The sequence below is a fragment of the Polyergus mexicanus genome, unplaced genomic scaffold (genome assembly GCF_030449975.1).
Source record: "Polyergus mexicanus isolate NDT 795.1 unplaced genomic scaffold, iyPolMexi1.0 SCAF_14, whole genome shotgun sequence".
Taxonomy (NCBI): Eukaryota; Metazoa; Arthropoda; class Insecta; order Hymenoptera; family Formicidae; genus Polyergus; species Polyergus mexicanus.
The window spans coordinates 6,085,454-6,111,714 of record NW_027223334.1 but is presented as its reverse complement, the minus strand read 5'-3'; the positions used below and the strand labels follow the sequence as shown (position 1 = coordinate 6,111,714).

Below are 26,261 nucleotides of genomic sequence, written 5' to 3'. Positions count from 1 at the left end.
TTATTTCACCATCTGGCGCAGGTGTCGGCGTTGATAACGAGTTGCGACGCCGCGAATAAAAGTCTCTCGTATCTCTCCCCAACTGCTCTCGCCGTTGTTTGAACTAGACAAATTACGAAACACGGCGTACAAATCAAGGAGACGGCGCGAATCGGGGAGATGATCGTTGGAGAAATTCGGTAACCGGAAAACGGAAAGTAAATGCTGTCGCGTCGCTGAAAAACGGGACGGACGCGTCAGCAAAAATAGTCAGGGGGATGAGAGAAGTATTTTTACTATAATTCAATTACTTAGCCAAATTAAGAATATTCTCTTTGTCGTATATTTTTATTTTTCTCATGGTTCAATTACTGCTTGAAAAATCGCGATAAGTACACGTGATATCCGGCAACAATCATAAATTGCCTACAAGGCCTACACAGGTGTTGGAAAATTCCATCGCAGTCGAATCCGATCTATTCCAATACGGTCCTGCTCAGCATCCCTGTTCGCGAACCGATAAACAAATCCTCACCTAGACGGTGGAGGTTTGCGCAAATAGTATGGTGTGACGCGTACTTTATGGTTGTGTAGAACATACCCTCGGTACGTTGTAACGTACTTGTTCCGCGCGCTTGTTACCGATAACTAATGTTCTATCCGCCCATTCGATAGCGCGATTCCGGCCGATTCCGGCAGGGAAAGACTGCTAGACCAGAAAGAGATCGAGCGATTGAGCAAATTACGACACGTAGATTGCGAGCACCACCGGGGGCTAGAAACGATCAGTATGCTATCGCGGCATCGCTAGGCGAAGCGCTCAAATTTTCTCGTTTTCCACTCGGCGTGGACGAGCGTGCAATCGAGATGATCGCTACGAACCGATCCGGACCAAACGGAAGTAACGCAACACCTTGTAAATACTTCAAATTCTTTCAATCCGTATCCATAGAGTTTCCTGTGTTAATATTTTCGTACCGTGTACAAAATATAAAGCTACGAAAATTCTAGTACTAACAATCGGGACAGCGATAAGTTTCCCGTGTATCGGGAAACAAAAAAAAAATATTTTATCTAATAACAAACAACACACACACACGTTTAGGTTTTTATTTCGAATAACTTTTTTTTTTTTTTTGCTCTAATGTTCTATATATTATGTTAATTATAACGGAAGTTTATAATCGTTGTATTTGCGCGTTTTATGTATACAATTTGATTTAATAAAGAGTGCAAGTTCGGAACTTTATAAAGACATGCAAGTAATCAATCGATTGCGAGAATTGTCTGATAACATCGATGCTATGAGGTAACTTAGCAAACAAGAGTTCGCGAGCGCTTCCTTGGATCATCATAAACTAACGGTAACCAACTTCCTACACTTAACTTTTCAATATAATCTATCGCGTATACGCAAAATACTTGTTTGAAAATAACATTAAATATTGATTATACGTCATAATTACACGTTGACTCGCATATAAAAAAAAAAAAAAACGAAAATTCAAATAATAATCGGTAACGTCTAATCATAGACAATCGCAGTGATTGCTCCCTTTTCAGTAGCCTGTCGTAAAGCGATCGATTTTGGCAATACGACGTTCCGCAATCGCAACTTCAGCCAATGTTTGCTCAATAAACCTCGTGAAAGCCGACGAACCAAATTCCCTGTTAACCCGTTAGCCCTCGATCTGGAAGTTATTAATCGTGCTGATTGCAGCAGCCACAGAAAAGATTTCCAGATCTAATGCTATTATTCTTCAATCTATCATAAAATAGGATCGATATAGCGACGATCATATTTATTATTGAAAAAGGAATATTTTAATCTTAAATGGAAAATTCTTAAATCTAGAATAAAATGCTCTCGGTGCTATCCCGTTAATTTTCTCACAAAGATGAAGATGGAAATTTGTAGCGATCTAACATCGAGTTATTTTAAATGCAAGAATATATAAGCTTAGATTTGTATATGTTACTCTTGTCTCAAGATAGTAAGACGATCTTATTTAATTCGAGACAGAAGAAAAGAAATTATTGATTTAATTTTAAAATTGTTTTATTTTTATACCGCATAAGGTTGTGATACGATTAAATATGTGAAGAATATTTTTTGTCCCGTTATCAGAAATCCTTTCTGAGAGTGAGAAGTTCGATATAAACTAACCAGATCAAATTGTGGACTACATTTTTTAAGTACACAAACATATGTAAAAAATAAAATGTGCATTAGCGTTTTAAAATCGACATATAAAGTATTAATACGCAGCAAATTTACACGCAGCATATATAGAGGAAAGTAGGTTAAAAGCGATATTTTTTTTGGATTTGTCTTTCTTCTTCAAAAAATCAGAGAGTAAAGAAAGTTCTGCTGACCGTTAGCAGTCTTGAGTAGATCTTAAACTATGAGAAAATGAAGTTAGTTTGCTGAAAAGAAATATTTCCTTACCAAGGATAACGAGATTTTTCGAAGAAGTCAAAATATCCAGTTTTACCCTATCGGTAGGGTAAAACCGGGTGCTCATTCGAAAACACGTAAAACACCGTGCAATTACAAAATCTAGATCTATATTAATCAAAATACAATACAAAGATATATTTTATTGACAAAAATCACAAATAAAGACATCCTCTTGTTCTACGTTCCTGTCGAACTTTCTTATTTAATTTTTGAACTTTAGAGATCTTAAAAAACTTTTTTTAGTGGCTCTTTTTTCCGAGTGATAGTTTTCGTTTCTATAACTGCGCTTTTTGTAGAGAAACAAAGTCAAGAGATGACAGTTCTTCCCCTTTTCATATTACATGAGGTACGTAACTACCCTAGGGTTTTGCCCTAAAACAAAGAAAATAACAAACACGGTGACTGTGTATTCCGGCGTACATAACGCTGCATTTACCGAGAACAGATACTGTATGTAGAAAAAGTCCTTAACGACTCGATTGTTGCTCCAATATCGATCTTTTTTGGCTCGAAAATTTTGAACTTTTCTCAAAAAAGAAATATCGTGCGCACGCGGGCATGGTTCATCTCAAAATAATAATGGCATCGATCTACAACTAATAACACGAGATAGCCAAAGATAGTAGGCAACAGAGGTTTTATTCTACTTTCTCCTCATATCTTATATATCAAAATTAATTTTCATGTTCAAGTAACTAAAATCAAATCGTATCTCATATCGAATTAATTTATTCGTACAAATAATCATATTGTCGCGTCGCGCGATAAGTTCTGATAAAAGGGGAGAAAAAAAAAGACGAGAAAGAGGCGTGTCGGATCGATAGAGAGAGTTTGAAGACAGGTCGGAGCTGGATAAAAATTTCCTCGATTGCAAACACGCTGTTTGCCGATGACGCTTTGATGTCGATGTGACAAGAATCGAGTAGCCGCGGCTACAATGACCGTACTATGATAAAAGCGACAGTGGCATGTCGTGGTTAGGACAACAACGGTTACGTTTATATCACACAGCCACACTCGCGTCAACGATGGCATAGCAGATCGCATAAAGATTTGTATAAAATTCATGTAAAAGAGAATATTATTAAGAATAAAAAGTTTTTCATATTACTACTACTGCTGCTGCTGCTGCAGACAAGAGATTGTAAAAGATATAAGTGATGATTGTGCAATTTGATCGCGTTAGACGCATCGATACGACGATGTTACTTTCGCATCCGTAAGACGCTCATGCGAATTTATAGCGGCACTTTACCTCGGGAACTTTTACAATGATCGTTTCTAACGTGACTTTGATGATACATTACAGGGCACGGTAGCGTGTAACACTAGAATCAACAAAATACGCGCATTATGTACTACGGCAATATCCTATCGTTGAGCGCGTTGCAAAAGCGGTCCCTTCTCCATTTGGCTACCGACCCCCATCGCGTTTCGAATGTACAAACTGTACTCTAGCTCGACAAATGCCCGTTACCGCCGTTATGCCATAAAGGGCATCCTAACGACAGTTTGATGGAACACGGTAGAATTTTTATATCCTCTTCGCGCCAGCTATATACATTTATTATACGCATTCTTGCTCTATATTAAAGTCCCCCTTGCGTGTTTTGAGACAACTCTAGCATATATAAAATGACGATATATATGTAATCTGCGCAAGTCCTCGATATCGATTTATCTTTTTACGCCATTCTTTTTGTCGTGACATAAGGATATTCCATTAATGATATTCTATTAATAAAAATGTGCGAGGCGTTGCCAGTGACAGTGTCGTGTACGTTATCAACCTGGATCACAGCTCATTACGTGTAGAGAGGTACGGTTAAACCGTGTCTGACCTAAGCGTCCTAAGTGGAGAAGGAAGCTTAAATTCATTAAACGCGCCATTGAACCGGCAATAACTCAACAAGAAGACTCCATTCAACCACATTTTCTCCCCTCTCTCTCGTCTAACACCAAAATAGGATTGTCAATTTACAATTCCATTGATGCAGTATGTGCGCGCGCACCGTTGGCGCCCCTTTAACACCGATGCGTTAACAATTACCGCGATAACAATTACCGTTTCGATCGCATTGTCTCCCGATATAGATTAGCGGGTGGTTTTGCGGCGAAAGAATTAAAATTCATAAAATTTCATACCGTTACGCTGTCAATTCTCCGGATCTACTCATCCATAACGGTCCGCGCGTTAACATTTCACCTCTTCGCAAAGCGATTTGCCGCGAAAATTAGTAAACCGCAGCTCTTCGCTGTTGTTGCTCCTTCTTGGAAAATTTCGCGCGAATAATTACGGGACTCTTATACAATATATTCTCGAAAGTTCAACTCTCGTTCCTTTGAATCGGTCTACAACGTCTCCTACAACGTCTTATCGTTATGCATCCTCATTCCTAATGCACGATCTCTATCTCTATGCACAATACGTCAGCCGTACATTGGTAAACTGTACCGGAACACGTGGATACGCATATCCGTATATATCCTTGTGTATATATCCGTATGTATACACGTCGCGTATAAACACATATCCATGTATAGAACAGCAGATACGCGATACACCTATATACGCTTCACGTTTACTTCTATTAAACTGACGCGCGTGTCGTTAAATTCGTACTTGCGATTACCAAGCTGATCCGCGCTGCGTGTTTGCGACAGAAATGGAGAGACACATTCGCTTTAGCCCGCAATCGTTTACACATATTCAGTGACGCTCACTTCCCAGAGATTTTGCGCGAATCGTTTCGTATGGGACGTTTCGTTGTATACGTGTTGATCGGCACGAATTTTACTTAATGTCATGATAAATACTCCGTTCCACGGTATTTGCCGCTCGTCTCTTCCTCCATGAATTTGATAATATCAATTGAGAGACGAAGAGAGGAAAATTCGTATTTCCAAAATGAAAATTTTATTGGACATTGGCAATGCGAAAGCACTTGTCAAAGGGAAAATTATATCGCTGCTTTGGATGCGCACGGAACAGCGGTAGCAAATGTTGTTACTTGTATTATCGGCCTGATTGCATAATTTTCGACCGTATAATTTAATGCCCATAAACGCTACGCTATGCAAAATCTATTGGTACAATTGATAAATAAATATTTTCAACAGTGACGCGCCCAGCGAATATGCAAAGAATGAGCAATTCGTTGATCCAATTAGATTGCCATTTAATTCGCTAATCATATGTGCACAGAGATATAAAAAGATAAAAATACAATATATTTTCTACTGTAATCTCCTTTTTAGCTCGCTTGCTTTTTATTTCTCTTTTCAAACACATTTCCGCGAATGTTTCCTCTTGTAAATGTACTGCCAATTGCACTCCATCTATTTGAACATGCTTCGAGGGAAAATAGATGTATATATTATAGTATCTCTTTGTATCGACATTATGATACAGCCCTATATCGTTCTCATTCCATGATGCCGGAACGGATTGATCAGAATATATGCGTGCATCGTTAAATGTACACGCTATTATAAAACCAACTTCTAAGATACAATCGTTGTAAAGTTTTCTTTCTTTCCGTTATATTCTATAAAATACGAAATATATATATATATATATATCATATTTTTTCGAACGATTGAATTAACGAAGAAAGTAATATATTTCGTAGTGGCAAGCAATGATTATCCGCGAAATAAGCAAGATTACAGTGACGCATTCATAGATACGTGTAATTTGAATACAATGACTACCGTCCGATTACCTTACGTTCATTAACGTAACAAAGAAAGGAGAATATAGGTATGCACGCGTTGTTTCGTGAGAAACTACGTAATCACCATCAAGTTTCCGAATTCTAGAAACCTCCAGTCCTTGATTCCGAGTTTCAACTTAGCTAAGCATTTCCTCGGATGCTAATGCGATTTCGCATTACGTGTGTAATGGAAGAACCCATTAAGTGATGTCGGTGTGTGTGTGTGTGTGTCGGGCAGGGTGCACGACTACGCAAGATTTCCCTGATAGAATATCTTCAGCATCAGCTGAGAATCCACACGTGTTATTATTTTTTATGCTCTACCTATATATTCTATAAATTGCGCGAACGTACGATTAAATTTCGCATGAAAAAGAACGAAAAGAACAAAGACTCGCGCGCGCGCGCTTTCAAAATTATACAACAGCCCGTAAATTCGTCTCCCAGAAATATTGTTTAGTCCATAGACAGCATGACTAATGTACACCAGTGGGGGATCAATAATTTCGTTATGTATTCAACGTCGATACATGCCAGCGATAAATCGCTTTCCACCGAACTATGGTGAATCTGTAAATCTTGTCCGAACTTTCTCTAAGCGTGCAACGCAAAAAGTCACGTCAGTGGAATCAGAAGGCATTACATTGCCATATTTTATTATCGTATCAGGAAATTTGTCAATTAATCATCGTGTCCCATACGGCCAACAATTCGCCATGTTTTACTCGTGATAACGAACGAATGGGATGAGTGATCATTTTTCTTCACGATGTACATCTAAAAATGCTTAAATATAATAGGTTATCGATATTTTTACTGCTTCGATAGCAACAAGTGTCGTTATTATTCCAAAATTGTCGATACTTTACCGTATATCGATTGTAATAAAATAAAATCATATTCGCAATTATTACGATAAATTAGCAAACTTTCGCGGAAATTAAGAGATAGAAATAATAAGTATAATTAAACAACAAGTTTTATGAGAACGTATGTGTGTGTGAGTGTATTCTAAAATTATCTTCTGCTAAGATATTATCGACATCTTTATTTTATATGTAGCACTTTACATTCTATCTATAACACTGTCTATCGTGTACAAATATCTAACCAATATTGGAGATAAAACGTGGCTGCGAAGATAGTCGGAAAATAATGGAAAGTATATTACCAGTGATATTATCGGAATATGATTACTCGTAACGTGTAGTTTTGAATGCGGCATCCAATAATATTCACAAGAATGGAAAAAAAAAATGAGGAAAGAAGTGCTTTTATGTTCCATAGATGCGTTACGTTCGATCAGATAAATGATAAAAATAGGCAAAGAAATTTGTCATATCGCAAAACTATTCCGCACGCGATAGCAAATATAATATATATAATACAACACGCAGATATTTCTCGCGATTCTGCAGATATGAGATTATGTATACTGTATACCTTCGTATGTGTGCGTGTGTATTTTATATGTTGACCGAATAAAATTTATGCGCGGCATCTTCCGTGGCAATATTTGCATTTGTTGAAAACGTAACAAACGCAAACACTGAATAAAATATTTTCGATATGTAATCTATCGATAAAAAAAATTATGCGGTGTGATTCAAGAAAAATCGTATGAATTTAATAAATCAAGAAAATACGATTGAATCGTCATATTTTTTTACGACAACTTAATCTCATCTTTAAATTTATCGACAAAGTGGCGACCACATAAACATTGTATTCCATCTGTCATTCGAAAATCATGTGTTTGGCTAATTTTCGAAACGTCGTCAGTTGTAGCTTCATTAATATAATTACATATATTCTTTTCGCACGATACTCTCGCCGCGCCATAAGCAATAAAGTACGCATGATCGATATTGGGTGCCGTGCAAAGTATTATTTGATATATTGATTACTACATGTTCAAATATAATTAACGATATTTTCGCGAGTGAATAGTGTGTGAGTGCTATAAAGAAACAATAATGAAGAAACAAGAAAGGAGGAGGAGGAAGCTCGGGGAAACATCGGACGGAGTAACTGTGGAGCAAAAAATTAGATAATTTATTTACTTCTTTCTTTCATTCGTGGCATTAATTAAACGTCTATCTCGATCTTAATACACAATTTTACAATAGCATATGATATATGTATAATGTTAGACTTTATCTCGTGATGTTTAAAAGAGCTGATATATCTGTTTAAAAAAAAAAAAATCAAAAATTTTCGATATATGTGCATACAGTTGTCACATACAGTATTAATTATTCTGAATATATATCATTTTATAACTTGTATTTTTATAACTTTATATTTGTATTTTACAGATCAATGATGTAACTCCGCATCGTACGGTGAATTAAATTATTTATCTTAATCTTGCTGTACCTAATGGATTTTTAAAAATTAAACCGAAGAGAATTTTTTAAGATTTTGCTAAATAAAAAATCAAATAATTTTTCTACAAGGCGATAAAAATACGGAGGATAAAAATATACAGTTAGATATATGAAAAGAATGCAAAAAATTATATATGACACAAATGGAACTTTAGAATAATAGTAAGATACTGTTAAAAAGTTAGCTGCTTAAAAAATTAAAATAAATATGACAGAAAAGAGAAAAACAAAGAAAAAAGGGAAAGCGCGAGAGGAGGAGAAGAAAGAAGGAAGAAAAGATACAGCGATCGAGGAAGAATTTGAAAGAGAGAAAGAATTACGCGTCCTCTATTAATTTTATTAGAAACCCTCCCCCCCCCAAAAAAAAACAGATCACACAGTTTCGCAAGACAATGCAATAAAAAAAATATGAATTAGTTTTTTAAAAAACGTCAACGACACACACACACACACACACACATATACATATATTTATTTCCTCGTCGTTCGTTAGGTTTGAATATTACGACAGACAGATACGTAATAAATGATTGCGCGTATACTGATGTCTCTCAGTGTAATTATTCATTCCATGAAGTGACGAGTTTCTCTCTCAACGATTTCATCATCCGTGACGAAACTTCATGTTGGGGGAGGCTAGCTTAATTAAAGTTCGATACTACAACAAACAGGAAAGTCAACTGCGGCATTGCCGCTTCTCTGTTATATATTGTAAGAGAAAGAGAGCGAAATCCGTGAGTGACGCGATTGTTTTCGAAACACTGATGATACTTCAATTCCGAATAACCTTCTACGTTAATTTATTGTATTTATAATGCGTAACACGAAGCGCATAATTGACATTGTATTTATTTGTATATGTAAATTTTTTCGTCTAACAAAGATTGAATATTTTTTTACGCAATAACATCTAACGACCCCTCGATATTACTTAACGATAAGACCAAAATGTCCGTCTAATTTTCTAGCAGAGAGCACGGCGACCGATAATATCCGAAAGATTAGCCAAACGAGTGACAAAAAGGGAACGTAGTTAACGTTAATTAGTAAGATTTCATTTAGAAATTTAACTTTCGTAATTACACGATAATGACATCGTGTTATCGAGCGCCTATACGTGCACACCTCTTTAATAGGTGCACGTCCCCCGTCGACACAATCTCCTTTAGTTTATAAAGTAAATTCGAAGAAAACCGATATCTTCCTCCTCTCACATTAGATACACACACACATACACACACACACACACACATATATACACACACACAGATACTGGGATCTTTACGATAACTTGGATTTACGTTTATACCGCTATTTTGACGACAATGCAAATGTCAGGCAATAGTATAGCTCGTAAGGTGCATCGAATTTCCACCATAACAGTAAATAGCCGCATCCTGTTGTTACGAGCAATACTATTTTACTTGTTCGGTCGAGGGTTTGTCCAAGAATCCTGCATATATACAAGCGTATATGTTTGTTGTTCAAAAAATAAAATTGCATTTTATATATAAACGTACAAACGTGTCTCGTTTTTGAAAAAAATATGATTGAATTGTTTTAATACGATACAAAAATATCAAAAAGAAATAGAAAAGCATTGTTTTATACAAGCATAGAGAAAGAGATGGGAATAAATGCGGTAACTTTTCAAATGTTTAACAGAAAAATGTCAGTGAAAGAAAATCATGCTATATTGTCCGTATTATAACAAGCTCGTTATGTCAACCTGCGATTACAAACGCAGCGGGGCCACCCATTGCCTTCGTTCCGCCGAGACATGCAGAGCGAAAAGGAAGAACTAGGCTAACGAAAAAAGAAGAAAAGACAGCGACAGATACGGGATGAAGGATGCAGTAACGAATCATGACCGCGCGAGAAAAAGAGAAAGACACGGACAAAGAGCGGGAGTACGCGAAAGAGTTATGTCTCCGGTATAGATTAGGGATATTTATGGACCGGTAAATCAGATATATGGTATATCGCGTCCTCTCTCTTCTCCGCGCATCCTCGCGCGATGTGCATTCCTGTAAAGTAAGTCCTTGGCACAATTTTTGTTTTCTTAATTGAGAAAAAGAGTTGAAAAAAAAAAAAGTTAATTATAATAAAATAGCTAATAAAAATTCTCTAATGCAACGGAAAGTAGCTAATAAAACGAGGCCCTGCCCGTAAGGCATTAGCAATTTTATTCCGCAAAATGTCTGCGTTCTCTCTCGAGGAAAGATTTTAATTACGCGCGTAAGATCGCATCCCGTCTTCCTACCTTTTTGTCCTCGACATTCGACTTTCACAACAAAGTTCCCTCACGCTCGCGCGACATCCTCTCTTCTCAACTGCAAATTCTTACTTCACAGATAACTTTCATAACGTCACGCGCTATCGTGTCCTTTCTCTTTACCTCGCTTCGTTCTCGAGAGGAACGAAGAAGAGAGCGAAGAAGGAATAATACCGAGCTAGGAGGGGGAAAATAAATGCGGGAGAAGCGCGGGAAAGCGCGGGAAAGCGCGGGGCGAGAGGCGATGGCGTGAGACAGGGAGAATCGTGGAAGAAAAGAAATTTCCGCGCGGCAAACGCGGACGGGGAGCAGCAGATTGACGAGCGGCAGAGATACGAGAGACGAAGAAAGCGACGCTACGGGGGTATAAGAAGCGAGCGGCCCGCTTATTATGTAAAGAGAACGCGCAGCTTTTTTTTCTCGCGCGTCCTCCCCCCCCCCGCCCCCCGGTTATTCGCCTAATGCTCCATTCAAAAGCTCTTTGAATTAATATTGCATAATGCGATAACACGCGAGCCGACCGGTAACATTCGGCTTATTGCGCTCGTTTTGCGAAATGTCCGCTAATAAAGGAACGCGCGTTAATTCGTACACGCGTCGCGCGTTAAAGTTAATATGCGTATCGTCGATCCGACACACCCTCGCGGGTTTATAACGCGACGCGTTCATAAATTCTCCCCTCCCTTTTGGATTTTTAATAAAAATTAATAATGCACGAAGCATATAACGCGCACGCAAGGCAATACAAAGGGAGATAATTTTGAAAGCTTATATCATCGAGCTAACTGATTTTACACCTATGTTAAAAAAAAAAAAAAAAGAATAAAGAGAAAAATAAAAGTTGCGGAAAAACGAGAGCGCGTTCGACAATAGTGCAACACGAAGCAAATAAACGAAAGAACTTTTAAACAATATCATCCAGTACGCAATATCCACACGCTTGCGGCGAAATCGTATCATCTACATACGTGTAAGCGAAAGGGCGAAACAACGCGGCAACAATGGCGTAAATATAGACGATAGCCTCACGTGAACTGTCTGGAATTTGAGAGCATATATTGAAATTTAATTCACAAGTTCGATCTGAAAAGCTATATCGATGCATAGCCATACTGAAGCATAATTCGTCGCCGGGAGAATCTCTCATCGACAATAAAAAGAGTTCACGCTATGATATGAATAAATGATAACTCAGATTTGTTCGAAATTCTCTTTCTTCGAAACGTCACAATTGATCGGCGCGAACAAAGAGACGCGAAACAATATTTTTGTTCCGTTAGAAACAAGGGGAATGTATGAAAAGGAGAGAAGAGAAAATTAAAAAAAAAAAAGAGAAATGCAAAAGCTTTGTCTAATATCGCTACGGATGTATATATGTGTATGAGCACACACACACACATTCCTAATAACATTAGTCAAAACTCACTGGACTTCACGTCGACTGGCAATAGTTTTGTAAAGAAATTTGGTACAAAAACCTAACGTTTCCTAATGTCATACGAGATCAATATCAATGTCGAAAGATTAAACGGAACCTAGCGCAGTTAATTGATGTATTAACTTTTCGTGCACGCGCGTGCCTCGAATTCTCTCGTTCCAAAGATATTCTCTCCCGAGTAACGCGTGCATCGTCGTTACACGTTGTATAACAAAATTTTTGTAACATGATTCGTCAAATTTTCGTAATCTATTATGATCAGCTTACGTCAAGAAACCCCGCGACAAATACGGGCGCATGTCGCGCGCGCCAGCTTGTTTCGGAACAATTTGTTACATCGTATTGAGTAATATCATGTCAGATTCATAGTTCCGCCCATAAGAACCGATTTCTATAGAAACTAACGACACTTCAGTTTTAGACATTCAATCATCGCGGAAACAATACATGGCACGAAAGGATAATTTTCTCAAGTTATACAATGCATAGTATTTCTTAAACTGAATAAAAACACACTTTGTTCCATCATTGCGTGTGTGTGTCATTGTTATGGCAATAAGATTTCACTGAAAACTTAATAATATAATATTTATTTGCAAGATGTAAAGTTTTTATTTATTTAGATTATTATTTTTTGCAATAAATCCACGCATACATACAGACATCTAAAATAAAACATGTATAACTAGTATTAAAATTTACAATTATATACATATTACACTTCTTTATTCTTATAATATGATAAACCCACAAAAAATTAACAAGACTTTCCATTAAACTCAGATCTTTCTTTATCTTATTCTTATTTCTTTACAAAATATATTGCTCCGTAAAATCTCATATATAATATTATAATATATATAAGAGAGAGAGAGAGAGAGAGAGACGCGCATTTTAAAATATCACAAACACATACACGCACACACACTGATGGAAAAGCAACCACTAACTGATCTTTTCAGTAACATTTCATTGGCTTACAGTACTATACTTATAATTAAAATCACTATTTATCAATAATAATACACTGATTCACATTTAAGAGAATATAGAACGAGAATTGGCAAGAGGGTAAAGAGGATGTTTCCCTTATAACACAGCTCTTTATTCGGTTATTTTCTCTCGTTAAATTTTCCGAAAAAATATTAACTTTAAATCCTACTAAAAATCACAATTCTCTTCCCCTAACATTAATCCCCGCGTTTTCGTTGTGTTCGCCGCCATTGTCGTCGTTGGCACCGATCACATCGACGACATCGTTGAGCAACGTCAAAGGGAATCCTTCCAACGGCCAACGTTCATCGATCTGTTCATTAACGACCTAATTAGCCACACGACCTGATTACTCAATCTCGAACCATCAGCCGAAGTTTGCCGACTAAGCAGCCGCGTGACACGATGCGCTGCTGGCGTCGTTAAGGCACGCGGATGACTAACTTTCATGAAAAGAGTCGAATCGGTTGACTTGAATCGTCACCCTCCGGAGATATCATTATCAGAAATGCAGACCGACGGATATTTCAATTTTTCCTCTCATCATCCTCTTTAGTCTCTCTTCCTCTCTCTTTTACCGCTGCGCAGGATATTTCATTATTAGAAAATCTATCTGACATTCGAACTCTCGTTCCTTGAAAACATTTCATTATTAGAAACTCTTCCTCTCGTGTTCACGCGATGCAAATAAGTCCATCGTCATCGATGATTTGAAGGAAAAAAAAAAAAAAAAAAAACTTCGAATCGGAATAGCGCTAAATCGTATTTTTAATCTTTATCCGGATAATACGATCATTGAGCTTGGACACGATGAAGACCATGGATCAACATTACATCATGTAATCGATATTACACCGTGTGTTATTCTCTAGATAAACGTATCGGATTTATCGTACGTTTTAACCTCATATTTGTTACAAGATATAAACGGAATTATACGAAATAATATCCTTTTAGTATATCCCCTGATATAGAGAAAACACGGAGACTATATTTGTTCTTCGACAAGGATATCAATAAAATTGAATTGAAGAAACGTTGTGCCGATAATGTCGCGCCATTGCTTACAAACGTTCTCTCCCTATATTTTCTCATATTATCTAACCGGTTTTACATCCAACTGAAAGCAACAACATGTATTTCTCATGGATAAAAATCCCGCGAGACTGTTAACATTATTTGTAGACTTTCTCAACAACGTCGATTTTGCATCCACTTCTCTCTGTCTCTCTCTCTTTAAATTTTAATATCGATAACTTCTCCATAAAAAAATTTCATAGATATTTATAAATAATCTACTCGCCCTCTCTTTTCTGTCTTTAAATATTTTATGATTACGCTTTCAAAGAAAAAGGTATGTAATTTCACAGCAAACGCTTCCGCCATAATTTCGTCATACCGAGGCTCAATTTTGTAGACGAAGTAACTCCATTAATCGCGTCATGGAAATATGAAATATGAGCTGACCGATATAAAATTGATGTCATACATTGAGTAAGCATATGATCAGCGTCGAGAGTACGTAGTAACGTACCTTTATTCTTTAAGTCGAAAAGAATCATCTCATGATTTCGCATGATTAAAAATTCGAAAATTCGTTAGATAAAGATGCTAATTTCATGCAACAATGTTAATTTACTATAATGCCGCTACCACCCATCGTTATACCGGAGATATGGCACGAAAGCTTTTAGAAAAATCCGCTTCCAACGCATAATTCCTAGCGGGTTGATTCTCATGAACCGCAAGTGTTTTGTCACATCGATAATAATATTCTACGGTTACACACGCTATCTCTAGATGATAAAAATCCGATTTAATTTTCTTGCGTGTGCGTGCAAGCCAAGAGTTGCGACGTAAAAGTAGAAAAGCAGTCTTCGTATATTAGCTTTGAGGTCTAAATTATTTTTTCGCGGAAAAAAAGATTATATCACGCTCTGATAAATATACCAACTAAAGGTTTAATTATAATGCGCTGTAGAAAAAATAAAATAAAATAAGAGATTTTAATCGGTCGAAAAGCATTCATTAATCGAGTAACCTGGAATATTACCTTTTTTTTTTATTTTTTATTTTTATCTCTCGGCGTATATTTAAAGATCTTTGATGTAGCGATATTTACAACGTTTTTCGCTCATGTCGCAAACATCATGGCTAACCTTGCCTATCGTTTACAGAGGCAAAATATTACTACCGCGAAAGCACATCGCTCGTAAATATCAGTTTTATATATATTGACCGAGTTCATCGAAGCGCACACGAAAATCGAAAATTTCCTGATATCGATACCGCAATTTTTAGAAACTGTCAAATCATCGGCCTATTGTCATCCATCGTAAATTAAAGTATTAAACATTAATACTTCTCGATTGGACAAAACTTCTTCATCGCAACTTTTCGCGTCTTTTCATTGCATATATGAACATCATTATTATAGATGATCACTCTTGCTATAAAAATGTTGATTCGATTATAAGTAAAGCCACGACACAGATGACAGTATTTTGCGACAAGCGCATCTAAAATTAATAAAGTGAAATATCGAGGTCAATTGCAAGGCGGGGCCATAATTTCCCGGAAAATAATTTCTAGTCTAACGAATATATAAAAAATAAAATGGGAGTCGAACCACCATCCACAGACGAACGGACACATTCCGATAAGATCTCAAATGGTCATCATTTCACATGGAGGCCTTTCTTCTCGTTCCGGACTAAAACAATTCTCCGCTGATGCGGCTCGCAAATTGAATTAATGGTTGGCAATTCGCCACGTATCACCTCGCAGACATTTTTCCTTTATGTCGCGATAACAATCTCGTTACACTTTTATATTACTGAAATATTCGTCCAGTCTTGTTTCTATTAACGATTATTAAAATCAACGCGATACTTATTATTAGCATAGTTTGACAAATGCACGATTTCATGCGCGTAAAATAGGTATATATATTACTGTATGCTGTTTGCTGTATAAACGAGGTATATGTATTGAAAAATGTTGAAAAAAAAATTGCGGTGAACAATGTACACGCGTGTCGTGCATGTGAAACTAGCTGCTATATGATTCCGCCATATATCCAGAATGAATGCTACATAATGTACGAGCTGCTGCTCTGCAGAATCTAACGCAACATTATTCGACGCAAAACGTTCTATGATAAAACGCGTGTGTATCCGCACGCGTTGCAAAAAAAAATCAGATGCAAAAGAATCTGTCATAGTTGACAGCATTCTAATTAGACAGATGTGACATACAGCTGCGCGTGATGTTATAACAAAAAAAAAAAAAAAAAAGTGATATTTGATATATTACGAGGAAGGATGCTTGTAACTGAATCTCTTTTTTCATTAAAAAAAAAAAAAAAAAAAAAAAAAACGGAATCTCATGAAGCGTTACGACAGCTGTTTCGAATCCGCGAATCGGATTCGCGTAACGTCAATTTTTTTCCTGGAATTAATTAAGCAGCGCAACGACCGCATGGAAATAGCTTCATGTTATCTATGCGAACCGGTGATTTTATAATTAAGGCGCGTTATACATCCGACCATCACGGAAGCCAACTAAAGGATATAGGTTACATACACATTGATAGAAAATTGAAGATATCGATTATTCACACTTTTGCTCTCTCGCGGAGATTTAATATATTATAACACACATACAAACACATTTTTTGTAGATTTATATTATTCGTATTCCAGAGAAATAGAGGAAATAATTTAAAAATTACAACACGTGAGAAAGAAAGAAAGAGAGAGAGAGAGAGAGAGAAACTTCTCGCGAGAGATAACTGATACGTTTATAAATAGGCGGTAGTCTATCCGTTTTCAAAGTGGAGATTTCACGCGTTTCTACTCGCATTTAACGCAAAACGAATTAAGTCGTTTCGGTCGCGAGATCGGACTTTCGTGCGAACGATTAAATCTCGTACGAAAGGAGTAGGAAATAAGGGGGGAGAGAGAGAGAGAGAGAGAGAGAGGGGGGGGGGCAAGTGCTAGCAAGCGAAAAGAAGTAAGGGGGATGAAGAAGAACGGAGTGTTGCGAGATAGAGACTGCTGGTTACATGGATGAAACCGGTGGGTGCGGGGGGAGGGGGGAGGGGGGGGGGGAAGCTCGAGCGGAAGGAGAGACAAAGTGCGACGCGCGACTACCTTCGGGCGTTTCGAGGATAATTTGCATTATTCGCGTGGAAAGTTTCTTCCTTGGCGCGTTAATGGGTCTCTGGGACCCGAGATTCGGATATACCATCTTCTTTTTTTTTTCCACCCTTCCCCTCTCCCCCCCCCCCTCTCCCCCGGCCAACCTTCCGCCGCTCTGAATCGCCCGCGAACGAGCGGAAAGGAAGTGAAAATACGAATCGCCGCGAGTATCCTTTATTTTGTCATTAACGACGCTATAGACTAATGGATAATGGTTCTCCGCGTCGAAAGACAGTTATCGAGGAAGGAAACTTAGAAATATTATATTGTTCGTCCATAAATTTTTATCTGACCGTATAACATTAAGCGCGCACGCATAAACTGCTTAGCTTTCAATATAAATTAAACAATATCTAATGGATTCGACCATAAAGAGCTTTAATAATATTTATAACTTAAAATTTTATCTCTTTTTTTAATTTAAGATTTTTTTTTTTTTTTTTTTTTTTTATTATAACTGTATGCGGCCAAACTTGTTGTTGATAATATGTTACCGAAATATTTCACGTATGACGTATATTATACATTGTACATATTATTGTCTCTTTCATCTATATATATATAAAAAAAAAAAAATGCAAGAAATTTACCATCCTTACAGCCATTTGAGAAATGTACGCACGTTGACGTATCGATTAGCAGTTAATCTTAGGTTAAAAGTTAAGCTCCGACTCTTTAATCTGACAGCACAAAGCCGTATCCTGAGATAAACTTCGCCTCTTCGACCTCGCGCCCGCACCGAATGGCCGGATCTCAAGGGGGCACATTTTTATGTAAATATAATGGCTTTACCAGTGTAACGAGGGAGTCAACTCGCTCTTTTGTATGAGCGCGAATGTAATACAACCAAGGACATTGCTAATATATACTCCCTTTTTCAACTTCTTGTGTAAAGTTTCCATGATATGAGAAATCGAGCATAAAATGTACCCGGTAATAAGCTTTCTCATCCAACGCGATTTTTATAGAGATTATTCCATCATTTTTGCTGTTCTCTTTCTACGGATTTATTTCGGATTTCTCTTCGTAAAGAGTTTAAAATGAAATTTAAAAACAAATTATTAATTTTTAAAACTGTGTCGCGTAACAATGATTGATAACGGATTATTTCTCTGCGAAGTTGTACGCGAATGTAAAACGTATTCTATCTTGTTTCCGGGATAAAGTTTTAAATTATGAAATTCTTATCTGTGATATATGGCAAAATAATTCAATTACAAGAATACTTAATGTAAAATACGGCAGCTATACAGGATGCGACGAAAGCAAAAATTCTTTTCCATTACTATACTTTCCTTCAAACATCGACAGCACCGACCGTTCTAGACCTAATAACATTAAACTACTAGAAATCAGTAGTTGATTGCGACGCATTCTAAGATATTTCCTCATCTTTTTAGAACGACCGTTCGCGAAAGAACGTCGAAGGGCTCGTCTTACGATCCCTTCGAGAACGAACATAATCGAATCGGTACGATGAGAATAAGCTATTCGGAACGACTCCTACAGTCAATATATCGATCGACGCGACTGATTTCTATCGAGAAACGCAGAATTTCGAGCGAGAACTCGGGGATGCTATTGAAGAAGCAAGCAATAGAGCAAGAATTATCGGGAAGATGCAGCTGATTACCTACGCGTGTACAGTTACTTCAAGAATGATGACAAGATTTTACATTGGAACTATATTATCTCAAATAATAGAATGCGATCGATTCGAAATTCAAATATTGAATAAAGAAAATATCACGGATAATTACGTTAATGCAATGATTATGAACAAAAGTGATCTGAAAAAAAAGTGCAACGCCTTTATTATATACAGGCGCGAAAGCGTAAAATACTTTTTTCCAATTCTATTATTGACAACGTATGTACCATCGGTTACTCCATAAAAAAAATGTTCTCAATAATATGCGTAGCTTTATCTCGCAGCATCATTGCGGTATCATCTTCTAACTCTGCATCCCTAGTTCGATGATTTTCCGAAACATAAGTAGACTACACAAGCGAATACCGCGAATAGCAACGACCGTACCCGACATCCGCGAGAAATCACTCTCGAAGGTATAACGTAGTAATCTCGGATCCGTGGTCGATAACTGCGCGCGATATGGCGGTTCAATTACGGCGACTGCGAACTTTCGCCCCAAGACGACATTTCGCGGCAACTTACGAGCGTATCGAGGAGACGTTACTTGCAGCTAGAGAGAATTCGCTTATAGCTTGTGCAACGTGGCGCCGATGTAGAATACAGGATATATGGAGTAAGGGCAACGACGATGAGAATCGAGGGTGATGAAGAAGCGGAGAAGAGCAAGAGCTCTTCCTCCCCCTGGAACAAAATCGTAAGTCGGACGCATAGACGCGTACACATCCCCTCCTCTTATTGTGCCACTCCATTAAACATTCGTCGCGGTTACACCGTTATAAAGCAAAATATAATCTCGCGATGCAGTAAACACGCCAAGCGAGTTAAACGAATGCGCGGATTGCATCTTTTAGGATGCCGTAGGGACGGTAGAGAAGACAAGTATAAACGTTTCGCAGCCATGAGCAATGCTCGCGGGCGTGGAAAGTAATTTAAGGAGCGATCAAGCTGTCGTCGGCAATGCGGCTTACATCCAGCTTCGGCCCCACGTTACGACCACGCGGAAGAAGAGATAACCAGAGACGAAGATCGTGTACATATTTCCTAGCGAATAAATCGACGGTACTGAGGTAACAAGCCTCTCTTAGCGCGGGAGATGGAATTTTTGCGGAATATCCGTTGCGAGATCGTTTTGGAGTTATAAATATGGGAAAAGTTGTATTGTTCGAGTATACGATTGCGACAAATTTAAATATTAAATCCTCGTTTATAAAAGCATCCGCGCATATTCCAAGTGTTTGAGATAGAAGGGGAAAGAGGGAGAGAGGGGCCGATTGTAGAAAAATCAAAATTGTACAATTAAATGAACGATAACAGATACTAGGAGAATCAGGTAGAGATGAAGATCCCTCTCGAGTGTTTCGTAACTTCTTCTGACGACAAGCGCCGCCCGAGAGATAGCTTCGCGCACTTTACAATTTATATTACACAGTCTTGTAACACAAGCTCTACCTCACAAACCATGAGATTTCTCTTCCCGCAAGATTTACTGGTAAAGTTGTTATTACTCCGCCATAAAATATTTAATTAGTTGTCTTAATGCCATTTATTTCTCTCACGCTCTACGTGCTATTTATTTCGAACTTTCGCCGAATGCAACGAGGCTGTGCCACAATATATATATATATATATGTATACAGGGTGTATCTGAAATGATGCACTAAACTTTAGGAGCGTATTCTATAGATGAAAGTAAGATTTTTTTTTTCTTATGAACATGGGTCCGCGAATGAAACCCCCTCCGAGCTAAAATTTGAAAATGTGTGAAATTGACCAAACAGTCGCGACGCAAATTTATTTATCTCTCAAGAGAGGGTAATAGGTAACGTCAAAACTAGTAAGATCAAATAATAAGACGATCCATAAATTCTTTTCTGAAATACAGCCAATTTTTAATTTTTTCCGAAAACTTTAGGAGCCTCTAGCTCGAAAGAGGGTTCGTTCGCGAACCCATGTTCATAGATACATCCTGTATATGCTAAAAAGTACTAAAAGGAAATAATTTATATTACTTCAGTCATACGTTAATATCCCGCTGCGATTATTTCGTTATCGTTATCATAAATCTTTTTTTCATCCATAAGATTTTTACTCAACCGTAATTAATCGATCGTCTTAATTAAATCAAGTAGAGCGGATTAATTTTGTTGATATTTGTCATTTCGAGAATTGTAATTTCCTGTCGTAGACACTTGGTAGACGATAACGTCGCGATACAATTACTATACGAGCGTCGTCGTTGCGGGATGTAAAATGGCAAGTTTACTTTACGAAATAATTTCTTCCATTATCAAAGATAAAAGACAATGATTGGAATTTAGTACAGAATGATGGAAACGGCTTCCCTGCTTCTCCAATTAAGTTACTTGGATGTAAATCAGCTTAAGGGAATCCTGTAGCGTACGCGTCGCCGACGATGGGATTCATTCGTAAAGGAAACACGAATGACAATTCATTGTTGAGAAAGCCGTTAATATCAATGGGAAGACCTTTAAATTAAAGTTACATCTGGGAATACATGCTTCGCTGAAACGTAACATCGTATCGTAACAGACGTAGCGAATTGTTATCCGCGCGCGTATATCGTTAAATGAATTTCTCCATCTAAGCCCAGTGATATCGGTGTTACAGAGATTGGACGCGGCAAAAATTCAGCGTCACAAAGATTAAACTTGTCGGGATTAAGGGCGCGCGTAAGACGCGAAACTCCCCGCCCTTCCCGCTCTCCTTTCTAAAGGGGTAGATGCCGCGCGGCGGATAAAAACTCGTCAAAGTTCGCGCCAGCCAGCAAACTGATGCCATTAGAAGTAATTTATCATTTAAAAGTGGCCCGTTCTTGCCGACACTCTCAGCAAGCTGCGACATACGCGGTATTAACTTTCTTATGACGGGGATCCCCTCTTGACCCGTTTTCACCTTACGCGGTGGCATAGCGTGACATCCTGCAAGCCCGCGCATCACGTATATAACGACCGTATTATAATATAGGCATTTATCCGATATCCCATCTCTTTTGGCGAGCGCGCGCGCGAATAAAAGCCATATACAATAATTCCTATTTAATCATCCGAGAACACGGTTACGGTAGCGTTAATGTTAGCGGAAAGCCGCGAAATAATCGATCACTTGAAATTTATTATTTAATTTAACAATATCCCTGTCAACCGGTTATCCACCGATGCATCTACCCTAAGTACATAAATAAACAATTGCACACACACACGCGCGATAAATAAATTCAATCCGAATCGCGATATTGTGTTATTATAAGCGGTTATTATACGCTCCGTTCCCGCCGAAACGAATGGCTCTCGCAAATCTCGTTTATTAATGCAGATAGAAAAGTGTTTCTTCTCTCTGATATAAAGACGGCCGCAAGCGTGAAAATGCAAATCACGGGATATTATACGGGATATCGCGGGTTTTACGTTTCCGCACTAAAATATTTTCACGGGTAAAAGAGATGTGTAATGAAAATCGGCATGAGACAAAATCGCGAGTATATACGAACTTATTCTCCCAGATGCTATAGAATGGTTGGTAGAATCGCCAACACGCGTCACGCATTGACTTATAATTCTGACGAAATAGATATTCGCGCATAGAGCTCAATCTTCTCATTGCGCATAGATTATTCCGAATAAAGTAAAATACAATAGTATAACTAGAATGTTATAATTATATATGCAACCGAGTGTATTCGAAAGCAGGTAAGTCCGCGGCGTAATAAAATATTCACGCCTATGGGTTTAACTAGCGCGAAATGTACGCACGTAGTTCTCATCGAATCTACGCACCGACGAATAATCGCTCGCTGTAAAATTAACGCGTCGAAACGCTATCTTAAATCGAGGGTAAATTAAAAGCATTGAAATTTTGAATCAGGTAGCAGTTCGCGGAGCTTGTTATACGCGTGCAGGATAATTACATGCGATTACAGCTCTAACGCCACGTATACGGCGTTATCGGAAAATATGTAAATCATAGTGTTATATCGATTCGCGCGAACGCTACGCAAATGTGCTAATAAAGCTCGTGCGTGCACGAGCGCGTGATAATTATCGATCAATGTTATCGATCAATGTTATCGATATACTCACTCTTTTCCGTACAACGGAACTAGAAATTTCTTCGCGCCGTGGCCTCGAATTCTCCACTTTTTACTTCCTCCCCCTCTGCTTTATTTCTTTCTCCCTCTTTTCACGTATTAGACTCGCACGTTCGTTCGTTTTCATGCGATTTAGCTGTGAAATTGGGCTCTGTCAAAAATCACAACTTCCTCCTTTATTGACACTTTCCGCTGTGAAGAGAAGAATCTCGCTTAGAGGCTAATTTAACGCGATCGCTCTTCCCACCTTTCATCGTCGCTTAAATCATATAATTATTTATTCCCTCCGTCATCGTACTTGCGATTAGTTCGCCGTTATCGCTTATGAAACAGAATCTGTCCCGCGGCAGCGCCAACATTACGCGGAATATCGCTTCAAGTTCTAGTGGACATCCACGTTTCGATCGGGAGTCGTATCCTGTCAGACACCACAGTACATCTGCGAGTTGGGATATCGTCCGCGACCGAGAATAATCGCGTCAAATCACGGTTCAATGTATCGAAACAATTTCGGCGCATCACCGATTTACAATTTCGCGAACGAATCAGTCGTTTGGAACGATACAAGAATTTCTTGACGCGCCAATCGATCGGCTGAATTTTTCAAAAACATGTATATATATATATATATATATTACGTTATTATTTAGAAATTATTGTATGAAATGGGGACATTCCGTTATGTATATTTTATGTCCAAATACTCTTGGAGCTAAGAGAGGAGACTGTAAACAAATACATACATACATTACAAATATTGAAAAAAAATAACGATCGAAATGAGAGAAATATAAGCGGAAAGGAAATTTCTCCATCTATCCAATTATACGAATGAAAGCACCGTTAAACGTATCGAGAGCTGCTGCTTTAATAATGTTTACAACATTGAATATTTTCGAGCAAACTAACTATTATCGAATTTCATTTCAATGTAAGTAAATTAAGTAGCATTAAACGTTGTAGAAACGTAAACAAAATACCTGCCACTCCTCCCGAATCGTTAATTTATAAATTCTCATTTCCGATGAATGTATAATTTTGTTATCGATAATAATAATTGCATGTGAGATTTAAATAATAACCAACGTTTGGCTTTTTCGTAGCTCGTCGTGAAAGAAAAGGGGGGGGGGGGGAAACATAGCTCTCGATGAAAATCATAAAAAATCTATCGCCGTCTGGCGCAGAAAATTTCCGCATTCGTAATGTCAATCCCATCGCACAATCGATGATGCGAGTCGTGTCACGGAGCTCATATGATCTCTCTCCGCGTAATTTCATGTGCATTTTTCGTTCTTTTCTTTTTCTTTTCTTTCTTTTTTTTTCTATCTATCTCCTCTCTTTGAACCAGATAATGCCACGAAGGGCGGGACCGGACGTGTCCTACTTTTGCGATGATCGGTGTACAGTTTTTAATCCGAGACTAACAACGTGACGCGGGTTAGCCGTGCGGTAAGATTATGTCACACGCCGACAAGAGAGAACTCACGTACTTCACATTCGTCATCACAGAAATTTCAATCGTGACATCTAATCATCTTTTATCTATTTATTCTCACGGATAAATATCATTTATACAAGATATCATTAATTATATAGCGTTTAATCTCGCAATTTCCCGCATTATGATGCTGCCGTACGACGCGCCATCAGACTTTACAAAGAATATAAAATTCATTGGGCGTAATCTTGAAAATGCGAACAAAGTAATAATAAATTCATTGAAATTACATGAAAAGATGAAATAACAATTTGATATTGTCTTTTAAAGAAAATTATTTCTAAAACTTTTTAGTGTCTATTTATCGTCATTCTTAAAATATAAACATTTTCTTAAAATGAAACATAATTATTACGTTTACGTACTGAACGAAGAAAAGAAGCAAAAGAGCAGCATCCGTTCTATTAGCGATTTAGTAAAACTTATTCCAATTTTTACGATCACTCCGCGAATCACGACGACCGATGCGAAAAAAGCGATTAGTTCGTAATCGAGGGTGCAAATCACGCGCGATTTATCTTCCTTTCTCTCGTGCACGATCACATGTCGTTGACAGATTCGTGGTCCAAAGCACTAAAATTTCACGATGCGAAAAACACCGTTTTTCAAATTTTCCGTCCGGCTCCGAACGACATACGGAATCGCGCGAATCACTTCACAGCGCCGTCTCAAGAGTTCGCGCGAACAAGAATCCCCCGTATGTTTACGTATTATGATTCCGCGAGACTCTTATTTATTACGAAGCGACGTGAAATATATCGAGACGCACCGGCAGAGACGACAGATCGTCGCCGCGGAACTGGAGCGGCGTGTGTCGAAAAAAATTGAATCGACGCGCGAGAAAAAGAAAACACACGCGCGCGCGCGCACACACACACGTCCACTTTCGCTCGCTCGAGTTCTTATGAATCCTTCCGTCGGAATGCTCCGCTTTCGCCCGCTGCTCGTTAGAGCTTCGCCAATGGACTGCCAGGCGCCGCGGCGAAAGCTACGGCGCAACACGCCGACGCATCTACCCCCTCCCTTGCAACGCCCGAGCGAACCGTTCCCCGCTTCGCGGCACCGACACCAGACTATACCGGTGAGTTTTCCACTCGTTCTCCACACTCCACGCGCGAGACACTCGGTCCTTTCACGACTCCGTAAAACACCAACGAACGCTACCGACACAGACGATGCGGATGTAAACGCGGTTCTCGCGATCATTTCCCACAACGGACATCGCGTGCGTCACGATGTATCGCATTAACGTATCGGTTAAATGCAAAGAAAATATGTATAATATAAAATAAATCGACTGTGAGTTGTTTTTTAAATTTATAATAATTGAAAAACGCGGGCGGTGGTCGATTATTCGGAGACAAAAATGGATAGGAAACCTTAAGTTTCAACGAGAAAAAAATACAATATTTTTCATCGCATTGCAAATTCAATTTTTGCAAATTATCAATTCATAATTTTTTATTCTTTTCCTATTATTAATTAAAATATTTATTTTACAAAAAATCAATTAAAAAACAGAGATCGCGATTGTCGGTTTTTTAATCGAA

The 26,261-nt window shown here is 38.1% G+C and overlaps 1 protein-coding gene across 4 annotated transcripts in view; it reads right to left on the bottom strand.

The window, feature by feature from the left end:
- The window catches only part of LOC138939339 (zwei Ig domain protein zig-8), a 109,792-nt gene that overhangs the window by 77,134 nt on the left and 6,397 nt on the right, over positions 1-26,261 (bottom strand). Inside the window, exons 1-2 of one of the 4 annotated variants that reach the window (XM_070307029.1) lie at positions 25,077-25,934; positions 23,206-23,405 (exon numbers count right to left, since the gene is read on the bottom strand). The exons of 2 other annotated variants lie outside the window; for them this stretch is intronic. The gene's annotated coding sequence lies outside the window, so the exon portion shown is untranslated. Of the gene's footprint in view, positions 1-23,205; positions 23,406-25,076; positions 25,935-26,261 lie in introns of those variants that run through there. One more of the 4 variants, XM_070307030.1, reaches the window with a different exon arrangement.